The 16555-nt window shown below is 48.0% G+C and overlaps 1 pseudogene; it reads right to left on the bottom strand.

Moving 5' to 3' along the window:
* Positions 1 to 355: 355 nt before the first annotated feature.
* On the bottom strand, positions 356 to 1759 carry LOC115848223 (protein FAM161A pseudogene; annotated as a pseudogene).
* Between the last annotated feature and the right edge of the window lie 14796 nt (positions 1760 to 16555).

Genomic DNA, 16555 nt, shown 5'->3' on the forward strand with positions numbered 1-16555 from the left:
AGCCATGGCCGCTGAGCCTGTGTGTCTGGAGCCTGTGCTCCGCAACGGGAGAGGCCACAATAGTGAGAGGCCCACATACCGCAAAAAAAAAAAAAAAAAAAGAAGATCAAAGTTGCAAACAGACCATAGGTAGTGATTTTAAAAACTGAATAGACAAAGCCTGACTCCAACTGACCAAATCACCCATCAGCTGGATTCGGCCTTTTCAGGCTACATGAGGACTTTGCTCAAGAGACCTGCACATATCAGACGGATTCCCATAGATGTCCTTAACACCACAAGCGCAGCTCCTGACCCCCGATGCTGCCAACAACAGCAGGGGCACAGAGAGGAGACCCTGCTGACTGATTCAGTTTTATTCATCAACACAGTTCTCTTCTCCACTCTCTTCATCAGCTTCACCTGTTTCCTTGTAAGAATCTTGGCTGTTGGTATCAGCAAGATAATTTTCTTCCCCATTCTCTCTCTCTTCTATTTTTTCTTCTTCATTAAAGCTTTCTTTATCTTCAGTGAAACTTTTCATCTTTTGATTGCTGAAGTACTCAAATATTTTTCTGCTTTGGCCTTTCTCTGAAACAAACATCAGATATTCCTAGCGCTTTTAAGGTGTTAGAATAATGCTTTTCTGCTGTCATTCTTGCATTTTTCTGAGCAACTCTTTCAAACGGCAGCAGCCTGTTTTTAAATTTTTCTTCTCTTTCTTCTAGTTCTCATCGGTAGTCTCTCATCCTTTCCTTTTCACTCTTTCTTGTGGCTTGTTCTCTTCCCCTGGAGGACATCGTGGGCATGGGAGGGTTGAAGCTACAAGGCACAGACTTTGCAATTGTACTTCTTACGGGTGACCTGCACCTTGGAGACAGATAAGGCCAATATGTTTCTTTTAAATTTTCTTCACCTGCTTCAATATCTGACAAGATTTTCTCTCTTTTAGTGGATGCACGTGAGGCTGCATGAAGGTCAGATGGTTCACAGACTGTCAGGGCTTTTGGACGCTTCTGTTCTGAATGATGTTTCTGATATCTCTCAGGACGGTCTTCGGAATCAGCAGCCTGGCACCTAACGTTGTGTTTACACTTGGACGTTTCAGCCTGTTCAGGACACTTGGGCTTCCTTGTAGCATAACTTCTGCGAGCTGGACTACAAGGCAGAGGGGATGAATTCTGTAAAAAGTCTTGGGTTCTCTGCTGCGTCCTAATGTTTCTACAGAGCTCTTCTTCTGTTAACTTGCCATTGATAGTTGAACCATAAGTAGATCGAGGTATAGGTCTAGCTTTAAATCGGTTTGTTTTCTTTTTAGACTTAAAAAAGTCTTTCAGCTGCTTTTCCCAAATTGCTCGCTTCTGTTCCTCCCTTGCAATAAACTTAAACGGCTTTTGCGAGGCCAAAAGAGCTTCTTCGTTTTTCTCCTTCGTACACCTCCTCCGTTCTTCATTTTGCTTGACTATATCATGATAAAGGGGGAGAAACACGAACGCAGGAACTGGGTTGGCTCGGAAGTTTTTCTTACACTCTGATTCTTCTTGTTTTTTGAGCAGTTTGCATGCCATTTCAATATCTGATTTAGATTTCATGTTCTCTTTTCTTCTGCTCTCTAATCATCATTTGAAAAGGCTCAGGTACTGTAATCTTTGGCACCCATTCTTTTGGCTTCTTTTTTTTTTTTTTCAAGTGCTGGCAAGTCGGCATCTTCAAACTGAGTATAATCTTCAACAGAGAAGTTTGTCCACATGTTGTTGATGAGCTCCTTAGCATAGGTCATTAGCTAATACTTTCTTGATGTAAAAATATTTAAATAACCCATCAGATCAGACTCGCACCTTGGGAGAGTTGACCGCCCCCAACGCCGCTCCTGGACTGCCCCAATGCCTGCCCTCCCCCACCCTACGTCCCTAGAGTCAGGAGCAGGTGACCGTCTCTCTGTGATGCCGCGTGTCTGATACAAAGGGCCTGAGAGCTGGGAGCATGTCTCATGCGCTCTGGTTGTCCTTCCTCACATCCCCTCGCTGCCAGAGGATGACCACTAGAGAGGGCTCAACAACAACAAAGGCAGGAATAGTCATTCAGCTTAACAACACGGAGCCCTAGTTAAGCCTCACAACAACCCTGGACAGGAGGCTGCAACCGTCACTACCGCATTAGCAGAAAAGGAAACAGAGGTACAGAGAGGTTAAATACCCAGGGTCGTGTACCCAGCAAGTAGGGGAGCTGAACGCTGAACCACAGCCATCCTGGTTGGGGATTTGGCTCCAGGCCCGCTTGAGGCCAAAGCCAGCATCCTTGTCTTTATACAAGGGATTCTCGGTGTGCTCTGGGGTCCAGGAGAATTAAGTACTTTCCATCCTTAAATGTGACTCGGAAGGGAAAGAAGCCAGAGAGGAGAATTACCTTTGGGGACAAAGAGCAATAGAGGATCACCTCTCACTGCATGATCCAGCCTGAGGTCTGGTCCAGCCATAGAGGTCACCTTTTAGGCTGACCTTCTGCCCTCCTCCCTTATTACTGCCCAGATGGTGGAATCAGGTTTTGTGCGGGCTACAAGAAAGAGCCCTGTGCACTCTCGCCAGTCCTACCTCCCTGAGAGAAGCCAAACTTACAAATTCCCTGTAATTTGTGTGAATTTCCCATGACATACACATTCCAGGTTGGGCTATATCAGCCAGGTGGAAACAAAGGCTTCTAGAAACCTAGCCCTGGAAGGGGACTTAGAAAGCATTTAGCCACTTTCCCTTGCTTTCACTCTGTTCTACCCTCACTACTGTTTCTTGAGCACAGAGGGCTTGCTCCTGCCCCAGGGCCTTTGCATTTACTATGCCTTCCATCTGGAACACAGTTTATCAGTAAGGCCTTGCTTTTTTTTTTTTTTTTGTGGTACGCGAGCCTCTCACTGTTGTGGCCTCTCCCATTGAGGAGCACAGGCTCTGGACGCGCAGGCTCAGCGGCCATGGCTCACAGGCCCAGCCGCTCCGTGGCATGTGGGATCTTCCCGGACCGGGGCACGAACCCGCGTCCCCTGCATCGGCAGGCGGACTCTCAACCACTGCGCCACTGGGGAAGCCCCGGTAAGGCCTTTCTTGACAATACAGACCCCCACCTTCCACCAGCGCTTCTGCTCCCCTTCTTCACTTTATGTTTTCCCAGAGGATTTTGCACGTCCTGACATACACAGTACTTTACTTATTATCACGTATGTTACCTTCCTCCCACCCTCTGGGATGTCAGCTTCATGGGGGCAGGGGTTCCTGTCTATTTGGCTTCCTGCAATATATCCAATGCCGGGCACATAAGAGATGCCCAACGCACATTTGTTGAATAGATCGAGTTCAAGGGCATCCCACTTTACAGATGAGCTAATTGAGGACCAGCAGAGCGAGGGACCTGATCAAGCCATGAGATCAATTAAAGTCTATACAGTGTCCTTCGGCTGCTGGAACAAGTCAGAGACTTGGTGGCGTAAAACAAAGAAATTTATTCTCTCACGGTTCTGGAGGTCAGAATATGATATCAAAGTGTCGGCAGGGGCTGTGCTCCCTCCGAAGGCTCTCGGGGAGGGTCCTCCTTGCCTCTTCAGCTTCTGGGGGCCCCAGCATTCCCTGGCTTGTAGCTGCATCCCTCCAAGCTCTACCTCTGTCTTCACGTGGCTCCAGGGTGAGTTTATCTCGAGACCCTTAAATACTCACATCCGTAAAGACTCTATTTCTAAATTGGACCACATTCTGAGGGTCCGGGTGGACACAAATGTGGAGGAACACTGTTCAACCGCTACACTGGCAGAGCTGACAAGAACCCAGGTCTCTCCCAGCCACAGCCCCTAGGGGCCTTCACCAGGGACTCTACTTCGAGAGGCCGGGTTGGCAGCCGTCGGCTGTGGCTGTCAGTCTCCCGTGAACTTGTCAAGAAGGAGAGGGAAAAAATAAACTCTGGGGTTAATGAAAGCACTGAGATGATCTGGTCTGATCCCCGTAATCCCCCGCTCTGAGCTCGCCTTTCCATCATCAGTCGAGGGTTCTTTTTTTCCTTTCTTTTTCAGAGTTTCCCCAGAGAAGCAACTCTTCCAAATTTAATAAACTTCCCCCGCCCCCAGCTTTCCCTGACATAATGTAACAGCAGGATGATTTTCAAATGTCTGTCTTGACCCCATGACTGATGAATCCCAATGAGCGAAAAATGAGGGTTTGGGGGAGATGGTGGCGAGGGGATGAGAATGAGGCCGCTGGTGCCTTTGCATCTGTGCAGGATGCCTGTGAGTGACCGTGTGAGCGGTCAGCAGGGAGATGTGTACGGGAGTGTCAGGCGGGCGTGAGGGGCATCAGGGCTGTGTGTGAGTGGAGACGTGTGTGGGTAGGCTGTTGCTGGTGAGCGTGTAGATGTGAGTAGAAATGAGCACACGTGAGTGCACATGCATGTTTGCGATTGGGTGTGTGTGCTTGTGTGCATGAGTGCATGTCAGAATGTGGGTGAGTGTGTTGGAGTACGTGTGTCCAGGCAAAGGATGTACGTGTGCATGTGGGAGTGTGTGTGCTTAAGTGTCCATAGGTCAATGTGGGTGCAGGTCTGAAGGGTATATGTGGGCCTGTGGGAGTTTGGGTGTGTGATGGAGAATGTGTGTGAAGGTTACAACATGGGGACTGGGGTCAACACCAGTGTATTGCATCCTTGAAGCTGCTGAGAGTAGAGCTTGAAAGTTCTCACCATAAAACAACAACAAAATGGGAATTACGTAGGATGAAAAATGTGTTAATTAACCTTATTTTGGTAAGCATGTCACAACATATACGTGATCAAATCTTCAGACTGTACACCTTAAACTTACACAATGTTATATGTCAATTATATTCCAATAAAGATAGAAAAAAACTGGTGAGACCAAAAACAGAACCCTGAACATCATGTTAATATTAAAAATAATATCCAGCTTCCCACACAGTCTGCCCTCTCCCTCATTTTCTCTCTGAACTCACCTTGTACCACTCTACCCCCTCATTCTCTCTCCTCCATCCACACCAGGCTTCTTGAACACAGCGAGTTCATGCTTGCCTCAGGACCTTTGCACTTGCTGTTTTTTCTCCCTGGAATACTCGTCCTCCAGAATCCCACATGGCTCCCTCCCTCACCTTTTCCTGGCTTTGCTCAAATGTCACCTTATCAGAGTCTCCAGCTGTGACCACCACTGTCATCCCCCAGCACTCCCAATCCTCCCTCCCTAGGGTGGGGCAGAAGGACAGACCAGGAAGAGGGAGAAGAGGGGCAGCCAAAGGTGAACAGTGAGTTGGTGACTATAGGAAAATTTCACTGGCTTGACAAGCTATCCCAGATCGCGTAAAATTCTTTGTTGTCAAATTTTGGAAAGGAAGTTTTTTAGAAGGTTTGGCTGGAGGGGAGTTTAACAATCATCTAACTTCATGCTTCTTAAATGATTTGTGGTCATGAACTAGTATTAATCGTCTTTGGATAACAAGTGACAAAAATATAAGACTTCAAACTGGCTTAAGCCAAAAAAGCAGATTTGTGGCTCACGTAACTATAACATCCAGAACCAGAACTGGCTTTAAGCTCGGCTGGGCCCGGGGACTTACTCGTGTTGTCAGGAACAGCCCCTCTCCGTCCCTCAGCTTTGTTTTCCTTTGCGTTGGCTTCAGACCCAGGTGGCCCTCTTGGTCTGGTGGCCTCCAGTGGTCTTGGGCTTTCAGTTAGCTTAGCAACCCGAGTTCATATTCACGCAGCAAGAATCCTGGGATGGCACTCACTGCCCTGGCTTGAGTCGTCTGCTCAGGCCAGACGGATGGCTCGATGCACAGGGTGTAGCGAGCATCTATGATTTTTGCCGACCAGCGTGCTTTCCCCGAATAACATAACCCTGATTTTCCTCCGGGAAGACACCTTCTCCCCCACTGGAAGTCCACAAGCCAACCAAGCAATCAGTGCTCCTGGCCACAGTGATTGGTTCAGGGCGATCACATGTGTCTTAGTCTGCTCGGGCTGCTATAACAAGGCGCCATAGACAGGGTGGCTGAAACAACAAGCGTTTATTTGTCACAGCTGTGGAAGTAGGGAAGTCCAAGATCAAGGTGCCAACAGATCCAGTGTCTAGTAAGAGACCTTTTCTTGGTTTGCTGACAGCTGTCTTCTCATCATATCCTCATGTGGCAGAGAGCAGTAAGAGAGGAAGCAAACTCTCTTCGTGTCTCTTCTTATAAGAGCACTAATCCCATCCATGAGGGCTCCACCCTCATGACCTAATTACCTCCCCAAAGGCCCCACCTCCTAATAACATCACATTGGAGACCAGGGCTTTAACATATAAATTTAAGCAAGGCACAAATATGCAGTTCATAGCAACATGGCCTCAGCCAAGCTAGACAGGCCAATACAAGTGAATCCTACGGCTTCTGCTTGAGCAACTGTCAGAGGAATTTGTTTCTCTCTGTCTCGGGATTTGGCATCGTGAGGGTGTCAGACTTGAGCTTGACTTCCCAAAGGGAAATTCCATCTCGGAATCAACCCAGGGGAGGCAGCATGGAGACTGAAGTCATTTGGGCACTTGCTGTGCCTGAAGCCAGCACCCCCTCCCCGGGTTTTTTAGTTATAAAACTCAATACATTCTTGGGGGAAATGGGAAGCTATTGTTGAAGGGGTACAGAGTTTCTCCTTTGGAATGATAAAAAGGTTCTGGAAATAAATAGTGATGGTTGCACAACCCTGTGAAAGGGTACTGAAAGCCACTGAATTGTACACTTTAAAAATCATTAAAAAGGTTAAATTTATGTTATGTGTACTTTACCACAATAATAAAACCCCTCCAAGTACCAATACATTCCTTATTTGTTTAAGTCCGTTTGAATCACATTCTTCCTCTTACAACAAGTTTGTGGCGCCACTAGTTACCTGCCTTTGACATATCAAGATATACCTGTCCCGGGGCTCCTCCCCTCATGGGTTCCACTGGCAACTGACCAAGCATCTGGATGAAGGTTTTAGCAGGTGCCAATGTGCTTAGCTCTTCTGGGTATCACGGGTTGTGTATTCATCCGGACTCTGTAGCGAGTTCAAGTCCAAAGGCGGGGCTCCAGTAGTGGGCGTTCAGTGGTGGGAGTGAGCTGGCTTCCCCACAAATCCATAACAGCTTCATTCAACAAGCGGCACTTCCTGAGATCCACCCCCTGCCTCTGGGAGCGGCGAGCCCCCAGCACACAGGGCTGCAGGAGCCTCCAGGGAGTCTCCCTCCCAGGGGAGCGGCCTCTCCCCCGCCTACAAGGAAGCGGACCATGACAGGCCAGACGTCCGTCCCACTCACCCCTCTGCTCGGCCCTAAGTGCTTCCCCAACCGGATTTTTATCCCTTGGGGTAATTACATGTGATTTCCTGGTGACAGATGCTGTCAGATTCCGAGGCCCTGCAGTTGCGCGCCCCCTCCCTCCCTCCTTACCTTGTCTGGCTCCCTTCCTTCGCCTCCCGACCTCCAAGTGGTTATTAAAGTCATAAGCAGCATTTCTGGTCCAGCTGCAACATTTCTGGCGGTTCCTGCCACCGTCCTAGACAGGGGACTTCCCCTCTCCCTTCAGGGGCTGGATAGATCTGCCCCAGACGGCCTCCTCTCCAATTTCTCTAGCTCTAGGTCATCCGCTCATTCATTCATTCATTCGTGCATTCATTTTGGCCACTGCAACCTCACTGACCTCATTTCTTACCTCTTTTGCTTGATCGTGGGCCCCATCACACTCACTCCTTTCTGCTCCTCCAACGTGCCCATCTTTCCCTTCTCCCCTTCCCATGCCAACCCCAGCCTTTGCATTAGTCGTGTTCTATGCCCAGAACACCTCTCCTTCAGAGCTTCCCGTGGCTGGCTTCTCCTCATTCTCCAGCTCTACCCCAGATGTCATCTCGGAAAAACCTTGCTTGACCACCGGGTCTAAGACAGCCTTCCCCCTCCAGACACTTTCTAAATCATGGCTGTGTTTAACCCTTCGTGGCATCAGCATTACCTGATGATCTACTGATGTGCTTGTTCATGGTCTGAGGTCCATTCCGATCAGAGGAAACGGTCATTTTGACAGGACCCGGTCATTCTGTTCCTGGAGACCAGAGCCAGCTCTGGCCCCAAGTTGGTGCTTGGAATCTCTGAGTGTCTTTGGTTGGGTCTCCACAGAAGCAGACACTGAGACAGGGATTCAAGTGCGAGAAGAGTATTTGGGAAGAATGGGAAATACCACTAAGGGAGTGGGGAGGTGACACGGGAAGGAAGACAGACCCCGTGGCGGGTGGTATCAAGCAGGTTTCCACGGTGGGCAATTGGAGCTTAATCCCATTAGGATGCTTGGGGTAACCATGGAGAACACGCACCTTAGTTACCCTCCCCCAGGGAGTGAGCAAGCTGGAGTCATTCCCAAACTCCAATCAGTCATTAGTTGAGGGTTGCTCCCAGGAGAGGAGGGGGCGTTAATTCCTTGGTACCTCCTACCTACCACCTGCAGGGCAGAACTCATCATAGTGGCTCGTGAAAGCCCTCAGGCAAAGAATGCAGGTGTTGGCACCTGGAAAGTCATTCTGGGGTGCACTGAATAAAGACCAAATGGACACAGGTGGAAGGTGGGGGGGCTGATAGTGTCTGCTAGGTGAGTAAATGAATGAATAGAAAAATGTAGTCATTCATTAATTTCATAAGCCTGAATACCTACAATATATAAAACCTTGGCGATAGAGTGATGATATAAACAGACACAGTTCTTGGCCTGATGGAGCTGGTAGTCTGGGAAGGGAACTGAGAAAGAAACAGATCATCACAAACTTCACTGTTTAATTTCAACTGTGGCACAGGCTCTAAGGAGACTAAGGGTCTCTGAGTGTAAAGTGGAGACCTGGGATGGGGCGGGGGCGGGGGCGAGATGCAGGGATCTCCCTGAATAGGTCACACTGAAGCTGAACCCTATGCAATAGCTTGAAGGGACAGCATTTTAGGCAGAGGGTAAAAGGTTTTTGTTTTGTTTGTTTGTTTTGTTTTGTAATGCTTTTATTGGACAGCTTTGTCAAATACAGCCTTTCATGAAGGTTTTTGTGTGTGTGTGCGGTACGCGGGCCTCCCACTGTTGCGGCCTCTCCCGTTGCGGAGCACAGGCTCCGGACGCGCATACTCAGCGGCCATGGCTCACGGGCCCAGCCGCTCCGCGGAATGTGGGATCTTCCCGGACTGGGGCACGAACCCGTGTCCCCTGCATCGGCAGGCGGACCCTCAACCACTGCGCCACCAGGGAAGCCCCTCATGAAGTATTTTGAGGGAGGGGCAGAGAGGAGGAGGGGCATGGAAAAAAGCTCACTTGTCTTCTGACTAGCACACGCTCAGCAGGACCAGTGTTTTGTTTTTTTCACATTCATTTAAATGATATATTTGAAACTGAAAGTGCTGTCACAAGATAAGCGTTTGCCTTTGCATCTCCCAAACAGATCTTGACAGTGGGGCTTTTTGGGGTCCACGTGGCAAAGTTTTCCTGGGCAGGATGAAGTTTTTCTAGCATTATGAAGCCTCTGAGAGAGACGAATGATTTGTTTGAGAATTACTTCATTGGATCCATCTGACTGTCAGTACGAACATGAAGCAGCATCCCCTCCATGGCGCCTTCCACATCTCCACCCCACTTTGTTTCTTCATCGCTGATATCACCACTTGCCCAATTGTTCATGCTCTGTTTATCATCTGCCTCACTGGAACGTCAGATTCTTGAGAGCTCAAACGTGGCTCTGTTCCCTGCAATATCCCCGCCCCTAGAACAGTGCATGGAGCATAGTTGGTGCTCAGTTAATATCTGTCTAAATAAATAAACACATGAACAAAAACATGAAGGAATGAATGATTCTGTCTCCACTACCAGACTGTGTGCTACATGAAAACAAGGACTGTGTCTGATTTGCAGTCTAGACTGCAAGAACCAAAATTCCCAATCAGCAATGGCTTAAGTACTCAAGACATATAATTTTAACAAGATTTCAGGAGCAGTCATGCTCAATCAGACTTTTTTTTATTGTCGTGATGGAGATGTGGGTGCTACTGGCATCTAGTTGATGGAGACCAGGAATGCTGCTAAACATTCTCTAAGGCACAGGACAGCTCTCCACAACAAAGAATTATCTGCTGCAAAATGGGTATTGAGCACTGAGGTTGAGAAACTCTGGTCTAAATGGAAGTTTCAGAGTCTAAATGGTTTCAGAGTTTGTTCAACAGTTCAACAATGGCAGCACTTTGAATCTGTGCCTCTGTGATTCTCCAGGGTTTCCCCTCCTGGTTATAATATGATTGCCATGGCTCCGAGCATCACACTCATCATTCCAAAGAGAAACAAATCTCTCTTCTCTCTCTCTCTCTCTCTCTGGAAAATCTTTCATTATATAGCCAGTGACACACCCTGGGTCACATGTCCACACCTAGTCCAACTGTCCAAGGAAGACTGAGTTGCTGTGATTGGCTTGGATCAATTGACTCACCTTCTGGGACTGGACCCTGTGCCTGGGAAAAAGAATCAGGGTATATGAGTAAAAAAGAAGGGGGAATGGCTGTTGGATAGTCAAGTCAATCAGAAGTATCCATCACTGAAAATAATTTCATTTTTGACTTCTTATTGTTCCTACCGACAAACAAGTAAAAAATGCCTTGCTCTTCTTCCAATTATTGCCCACCCAGAACTCCACCTCTGCCAACTTCACCCCACTTCCTCTGCTTGCTGGAGAAAGGAAGCTTACTGTCCCCCATCAGATCGCATCGGATCCTAGGTTCGTCTTTGAACCCAGATCACTCAGACACCTCTTCCAATGTCGCCTCAATGAAACTCCCCTTCTTCCCGCCAGAAGTCTCTTACTGGCTGGACAGATCTAAGCTGCTGGCAGCAGTGGCACAAACATCCAAGTTCACCAAAGAGGCCTGACCTCAGGAAAGTGGGAGTTAAGCAGCCTGAGCCCATGCACAAATGCCAGACAGCTGTGCACATCTTTGGGGGTGGAGACGAAAAACAGATACTTAATGTATCTTGTTAGAAATGAGGATTTTCTGGTTTGGTTATGCCTGTCATTCCGAATGTGTCTCTTCTATTATTTACAGCATTTGTGCACCTGACCTTGTCAGTTTCACCCCCAGAAGCAACTTGGTGAACCATCTTCAAAATCCAAAAAGAGGCTCAGGGGAGCTCTCTGTCCAGACTCAACCTCTCAAGGCTTTGTTGGAAGATAAGTCTGGGTGAAGATGCTCATGTAGGAAAAGATTTGGGAAGCTGTAGACAACGCTTCTCAACTCGGGGCAGAGGCAAAGCAAGCTGATTTCTTGATTTCACCCTCTTTTGCCTACACCCCCAAATCTGTGGATGGCCCCAACATCCAACCCATTCTGAGTCCCCCAATCGCAAGTTTATCCTTTCCTTCTCTCATCCTTTCCATCAGTAAACCCTATTGGCTCTTAATAAAGCTTATTTCCCAAACCCATCCAATTCCCAGCACCTCCATAGCCATCACTCTGGTCCAAACCACCATCATCTCTAAATTACTGCAGTTGCCACCTCATTGGTCTTCTTCCTTCTATTCTTGCCCCCCGTTTTAAGCCAGTCTCCATACAGCAGCCAGAAAGATCTTTTTAAAAAGAAATCAGGTCAGCTCCCTACCTTACCTCAAATCCACCAGTGACTAATTATTGCATTTAGAATAAAATCCAACTTCCTGGCAATGACTTGCAAGCCCTGCATGATTGGTTCCCTGGGGGCCTCTGCTCCAGCCACGTGAGCTCTGCTGCTCCCTAATCACTGCAAACCGAGTCCTACCTCACAACCATAGAGGATGTCCCTCCTCACCCAGGAATGCTCTGTCCTCAGACTTTTCTTGCCATGGCTCACTCCATGTCATTCATATCTTTGCTCCAATGCCACATCCTGAAAGACTTCCTGAGCATCCCAGTCTACACAGCCAGCCTACTCCATCAGTTACCATGACATCATCCCATTCTATTTCCTTCATAACTTCCCCTCTGTTGATTTCTTTACTCGGTGACTACTTCCCTCCCTTCAGTAGACTGTCCCTTCTGTGAGAACAAAAGCCATTTCTAACTGTTTTGACACTGTTTTCCCAAGTGCTTAGAATGGTACCTAGCACATAGTAGATGCTCAGTAAATTATTGTTGAATTGATTAACGAAGCCCATTAGTGGCCCTTTCACCAGAGAGTTCTCCCGATGTCCCCAGCCCCCAGAACTCCTGCCCTCTCTGAATCCCCCCAGTCCTGGCTGTCTGGGAGCCTGCTCAGAAGGGAAGATAATGCCCTGGGAATGCCCTACGCTCTCAACTAGACTCCAAGCTCATCAAGGACAAAGCCTGGACTAGATACAACTCTGTCTTCCCCTGAGTAAACACTGGATACTCAGTGGATGGAGAATTCTGTCTCTGCCTCAAAACGGTACTAAGCACCAAGAAAAGCCCAGTTCTTTTTCTTTGTGAACTCAAAACTGCACAGCATCTGCCCCAAAGCACAACCTCTCTGATGCTATGCTTCCGAAATTGTCACACAAGAGTGAGGCAAACTGCAATGGGAGGGGTGTTTCCTGTTGTATTGTCAGTCCTGGGGAAAAACTGGAACTTACCTAAAAACTGCTTTTTAAGGGAATGGCTACATGTACCATAGTTCTCCCAGTATGACGAAATACTCTGCGCCAATTTAAAAGACACAGAAGCGCTTGGACGCTTTGCTATTTCTTGAGGCACTTGTCAGGCACTGTGCTAAATATTTGGGATATAATGGGGAGCAAAGAGGACAAAAATATGTGCACGAGTTGAGGAAGACAAACAAAAAACTAAGTCAAAGAAAGAATACGGCAGATGGGAACAAGTGCTATGAGGAAAAATAAAACAGGAAGGGGTCAGGGATCTGCCTCGTCTACAAAGTCACGTGGGGATAAGGGTCCTGGGAAGAGAGGGTGATCAGGGTCTGGGCTTCCTGGGGTAACTGATGGAGATGGGAGTCAAAGATTAGTTTTGATGGTCTCGAGGCAGATAAAGGTGAGCAGTGGGTGTGTAGGGGAGGGGAGGAGGGGGTCTTGCTGAGAAATTGCAGAGCCCGTGGCCCCCTCCCATGCAAGCTGACAGAAGGAGGAGGTCTGTGGAGGCAGGTCACGTGGGCCTCCTTTGTTGCCCCTGCAGGATGCTTCTCACGTGCTACCCATGGAGGATGACCCTTGGGGGTGAATCCGGGGGCTCCCCTCTCCCCTGGCTTCCTCTGGGTTCAACCAGAGGGAAGCCCCAGCAGGAGATGAGAGCACAGAAGCAGAGTGAGGGCAGGGTCTTTATCCCCTTTTGCTCCCTGCCAGGCATTACAGTCTCTCTCCACACATCACATCATGGTTCTGGTGGCTCCTCCCTCCCTGCCTCCCTTCTGGCCTGGAGAGGTAAAGGCTCCCCACGGCTGGTACCCCAGGTACACAGCATCGTTCTACATGGCTTTCCCTGCCCCCCACACCTTTGTAAATATCTCATTCATTGCGCTCCCCTCTATGACCCAGACTGGATGTGTCATCTGTTTCCTGCAGGATCCTGCACGCACAGGGTATGATCTCCTTAGTTACCCAGAGAATTACTTTGGAAGTGACCACTAAGCCATCAATAGTCACCACCCGCACGAGGTAAGATAAGGGCGTTTGCTTGTTTTTCATAAGGAATATGTATTGGTTTTGTAATTTAGAAAGTACAGGACTGGAAACAAAGCCCCACTGGACCCACGGAAGCCTGGACAGAGCCCACACTCTCCAGACTGGCAGAACTGACGAACGTCCTTCTTGGGGTATCCGCGTGGACTTCAGGGATGGTCTGACTTGAGACAAGGCCAGGGTGCATTGAAACACCAGCTTCTAGAACTTGCTTGGAAAAGTAGCACATGAGAAGCATCCTCTGCAAGGTTGCCTGTCCTTCCCCAACACATGACGCATCACTGAATAGACAAGACGGAAGAGACCAGCCATACACTGGAAGCTTCGGAGCGCTCTCTTTTTGAATTTTCCAATAATCATGATGCAAGAAAACTGGCATTTACAAAAATCACAGCTATTGACACTCATTTTCTAAAAGTCCACTTTAATCCACTTCTGGTTAAAGTTCACGACGTCCCTTTGGTCTGCATGTGCTCATCTACTAATTGTCGTATTTTGGGTACTTATATGATTTTACCTTCTGTAAGGGGTAAGTGCTGTGTACCTCTTAATTCTTACACTGCGCACTAGGACTAGCTTCTTAGAATCCATTCACGGTGTAGTGCACATGCCTCGTCCATTGCTCAGAACTGCAAGAGTACCTCCACCTTTTATCCATCTACTTCCCCGGTAATGAACGCCCAGGTAATCTCTCCTCACCACCACCACTAATGCTGGAATGATGTCCTTTAATGACCTTCGTGAGAATTTGTCTTGGATTGATACCTGGGAGAAGAACGCCTGGGTCCTATATTTTTGCATATACTCAACTGGACTCGGCAGCACCTGTCAGTTCTTTAGAAAGGCTGTATCAGACTACCCTCCCACCAGAACATTTTTGCTTTACCCATTTCTTATTACCTTTTACATTTTGAGTTTCCACTGTTAGGTACACCAAAATTCAAGGTTCTTTTTTGGTGGGTTTTTCCCTCTTGTTCACATGCAATTTCCCCCTTTGTCCTCTTCAAAGCTCTTCACCTTGAATTCCGTTTTGTTGGGCCCCAGGGCCGGAGTGCTTCCTAGTTTTTCCATGCTGCCTTTCTGACGCAAAACTCGCGCCTGCTAATCCCATGTGATCAGGATTTATGTCAATGCTCATAGCTCATGCATGCCCATTGTCAAGATGGGATAATTCCTCCTGATGGATTCTTCAAAGCAACAGACTTTTGCCGGCAAAGAAAAAGCGGCTGACTAAGAAATGTAGTGGACCACTGTTGGTTATGTCTGCCCAGAATCCACTCCTTCTTCTGGCTCTAGAACCCCAGTTATCATCTGGGAAATCCATCCCTCCCCTGCTTCTAGCCTATGAGGATGCATCTCTCGCCTGATCCAAGTCCTGGCCCATCAGAGTATTCTACACTCCTGGCCGCAATGATTGGTTGAGCAACGGCCAGTTGACCCACGCCATTTCATAAAATTTTAACCCAGGATATTAGACGGAAATTTTTAGGAAGAGGTGCTCTGTTTCTTCTGAGGTTTCTAAGCTTGGGGATTAAAACGTGGAACTGCTGGAAGCCACCTTTGCCATGACATGGGGAAAGCCTGCTTGAAAAGAGAAACAGCTGACAGAGAGACAAAGAATCAAAAATTCATTATATCATCATCTTCTGGGCTACTGGATTCAGCCATGCCTGAAACCCACTTTCCCATTTTTTTTTCCAGATAGATGATCCAGTAAAGTCTCCTGTTTCTAATAAGATAGGTTGAGTTGGATTTCTATCACATACAGCTGAAAAGTGCTCTAAGACAGTGAATGGTAGAGAGTTTACCCCAGCGCCTATTGAAAAAAAAAAAATCCTCGTCCATCAATTATCTATTAGGCCCCTGCCCACTCTTGAAGCTCATACCTTCCCTGCTTTCCCACACACACTCTGTTCCAGCTACTCCAGCGTCCTGGCTGTTCCTGGAGCACACCAGCTTGTCCTACCTCAGGGCCTTTGCACTTCCTGTTCCTTATGCCTGAAGTGTTCTATTGCCCAATCGTCACCTCACCATTTCCTTGTCATGCTTCAGGACTCAGCTCAGAGAGTGACTCCTCAGAGGGACCTCCTTGACATGCCTAACCAGATGCTCTCCCATCACCCTGCTTTCCAGCTTGGCTCAGCCATCCCACCTATGGGATGCCTTCCTGCTTATTGATTCCTTTACTTGGTTACTATTCGTCTCCCACAGTACAATGAAGCTGTTTTTTCACCACCATAGCCCCGATGTTCAGAACAATGGCTCACGGCAGATGTTCAATAAATACAATCAAACTAGTGAAGGAAGGAAAAGCTGGGAGGGAGGGAGGGAGGGAGGGAGGAGGAAGAAAAAAAAGGAAGGACAGATGAAAGGAAGAGAGGAAATGAGGGGAGGGGGTGTGTGGGGAGGACGGATTCACACAAATGTTCCAGGTTTAAGAGCCATTCCCTTTTTCTCCACACACTCAGACTTGGTCCAGAACCAAACTCAGAAAATATAAGAGCCTTTGAGATCCCATCTTGGAATGTCCCTCTGGCCCGCCACTTAATTAAATGACCCCATAATGAAATTTCTCCCCACCGGGTCTATATTTAATAATTAATTGACCTCTTTAGCCCAGCCATGCTTGGAATCTCATCCATTATACATCTTTCCCTTCTGCACTCAGCACTCATCTCCCGGGAAAGCAGGGCCCAAATGGGAGAGACTTGGAGCAGTTGAAGGCTACAAGGGCCCCTCTGAGGGGCCCCAACATATTGACCCACTGGGGCTGAATGGGGAGGGGAGGGGTTGGGACAGATAAAGTCTTGGGCCTGAAACTTATACTATCTGAGGGGCCCTCTTTAAGGAGAAGACAAAACTACTAATACAAAATCTTGAACAAAAAAATACTTAG

Source organism: Globicephala melas, chromosome 15 (assembly GCF_963455315.2).
Source record: "Globicephala melas chromosome 15, mGloMel1.2, whole genome shotgun sequence".
Taxonomy (NCBI): Eukaryota; Metazoa; Chordata; class Mammalia; order Artiodactyla; family Delphinidae; genus Globicephala; species Globicephala melas.